The sequence below is a fragment of the Ochotona curzoniae genome, unplaced genomic scaffold, assembly GCF_017591425.1.
Source record: "Ochotona curzoniae isolate NIBS_2020 unplaced genomic scaffold, NIBS_Ocur_1.0 contig_1, whole genome shotgun sequence".
NCBI lineage: Eukaryota > Metazoa > Chordata > Mammalia > Lagomorpha > Ochotonidae > Ochotona > Ochotona curzoniae.
The window spans coordinates 10445189-10447782 of record NW_024464918.1 but is presented as its reverse complement, the minus strand read 5'-3'; the positions used below and the strand labels follow the sequence as shown (position 1 = coordinate 10447782).

At 42.9% G+C, this 2594-nt stretch overlaps 1 pseudogene; it reads left to right on the top strand.

Annotated features, from left to right (window-relative positions):
* The first annotated feature begins 1089 nt into the window (after positions 1-1089).
* Positions 1090-2359, top strand: LOC121153176 (annotated as a pseudogene).
* The last annotated feature ends 235 nt before the right edge of the window (positions 2360-2594 follow it).

The following is a 2594-nucleotide window of genomic DNA, read 5'->3' as shown; positions in this document are numbered from 1 at the left end:
TCTATGAAGCTTACAATCAATCTGCCCCTTGGCCTGAGAATTTGGTACTACAGTCCCTGGGCTGAGAAGCACCCCCCTCTTCATCTTGTGGTAACTAGGGAGGTGGCGTCCTCAGCCCGGATCACAGATGGCTACTGAAAACAATGCCATTCAGCCTTCTTAACATGACCTTGACTAGACTGCACCGGTCTCTCTGTGCCCCATAAATTACAGGTAATTATGAAGAAATAGGAGAGCAGCTCATTCCCCTGAGTCATCTGTGAAGTGCAACTGATTTCACTTAAGGGTGTGCAGCACTAAAGGATATTAATAGGAGCTTAATTTGTGGTAATTGAGGTAGCAATAAAGAATTATCCCTGGAATATTTTATTCCCATGATTATCTGAGTGTTCAAACTATGGAAGTATTTTTCTTTTTTTTGGTTATAGCATGAAATGTCCTATTCTCTCCCAACAGGAACTTAGTGTAATTAGTGTCTGGCAGACAATACGGTTCAGCCATTTCTTCTATCCCTTGGATGCATTTTTATTAGCTGAATTATCAAGTAACCTTATTTATTATTCTAGATAGAAGCATTTTGATCTCATTAACATGGATAATTTTCTCCAAACTTATGCAGTCATATTGCAGCCAAAGCTCCCTTTATGACAATTAAGATATACTGTTTTTTTTCATCTTGCGCTCTAATATACGATTAAAATACCATTCAAATCAGTAAATTTATTAGTATATTAGCACACTAATTGGATTACAAACACATCCTCTTACTTCTGAAATGTTTATGATTTAATTGACTTGTTTAAACTAATTTTCATCTCCCTGTGCAATTATAACTTGTTGTTAATTGAACTTATTTACACATGGAATATTGATATTGCTTTCCCTTGTACCAAAGATATACATCTGAAGGGCTCATCAGAGGGTTAGATATCTGGCTTTACCGTTGGAGCACCTGAAACTGCTACCAGAGGAATAGCTATTGTGTAATATTTATTTGTTGAACAGTGTGAGATTTGGCTTTTGCTGCCGTGTGGTCCCTGGTCTCCCGCAGCCTCCTGCCCCAGGCATGGCACAGGGCCTCGCCTCACTATGGCAGCAGCATGGCACAGCACGCTCCACTTCAAGTTCAGTGTCGAAGCTGAGTGCAAGACCGTTCTGAAAGGTCTCCAGTCCATTTTCCAGGGACAAGGGATGGCAGGATCGGTGCATACCTGAAGGACCATGGCTGCTTGGCAACCTACACCAACAAAAATGACACCTTTGCCAATTTGCGAATTTATCCCCATGGATTGGTGTTGCTGGACCTCCAGGACTATGACGGTGATACGCAGCGCAAAGAAGAGATTGACAATCTTTTGAACAAAGTAGAAGAAAGATTGAAGGAATTGAGCCAGGACAGTACTGGGTGGGTAAAGCAGTTGCCTCGTATAGTTTGAACAGGGGCCATTGACATACACTGGCCCACTGCTGATTGGTGCCTGGTTGAGTATGACATAGATGGAGTGATCTGTGATGAAGACTAGCCTTATCAGAACATTAAAATTCTATACTTGAAACAATTTGGCAACATTCTCACCCTCAGGGGGGATGTTAATTTGGCAGAGAGTGACTTGGCATATACCCGGACCATCATGGGCAGTGGAAAGGAAGACTACACTGACAAGGACGTGCTCATCCTGGGCGGTGGCGATGGAGGCTTATTATGTGAAATTGTCAAACTGAAACCAAAGATGGTCGCTGTGGTGGAGACTGACCAAATGGTGATTGATGGGTGCAAGAAGTGCATGCGGGAGACCTGCGGTGACGTCTTAGACAATCGCAGCGGACACTGCTACCATGTTCTAATAGAAGACTGTACTGCAGTACTGAAGAGGTACGCCAAGGAAGGGAGAGAGTTTGATTATGTGATTAACGATTTGACAGCCGTTCCCATCTCCACGTCTCCAGAAGAGGATTCCACATGGGAGTCTCTCAGGCTGATTCTTGACCTGTTGATGAGAGTGCTGAAGCAGGATGGGAAGTGCTTCACACAGGGGAACTGGGTCAATTGGACAGAGGCCCTGTCGCTCTACGAAGAACAGCTCGGCCGCCTGTACTGTCCTGTGGAGTTCTCAAAGGAGATCGTCTGTGTCCCTTCGTACTTGGAATTGTGGGTGTTTTACACTGTGTGGGAGAAAGCGAAGCCTTGAAGAGTGATCCATAGCCACCAGTGTGTCTGTTGCAGCTAGCCTTCCTGACCGCCATGTGCTGTATATGCCATCCAAATGAATCAGGCCGGGAATTGTGAATTTCTTCAAGTTTGCTGTTTTTTGTTATTTTTAATTTAATAAGAAAATCAAACAATGGAAAGTGTATATTTTGATGACTTAGAGTGTCATTTTTCTTGGAATGTCAGCGAAGGATGATTAGACAATACATTGGGGACTGTGAAATGCACTGACCCCTAAAATGTGATTTTCCGTATTTCATTTCTGTGGGGGCTTCTTTTTTTTTTTTTTAACTTTGACTTTGGTAGACTTTACATTTTCAGTATTAGAGGAATGAGCATCATTTCATTTCAGAGGGAAGTTCTTGATTGTGCTTCTTTCCTCCCA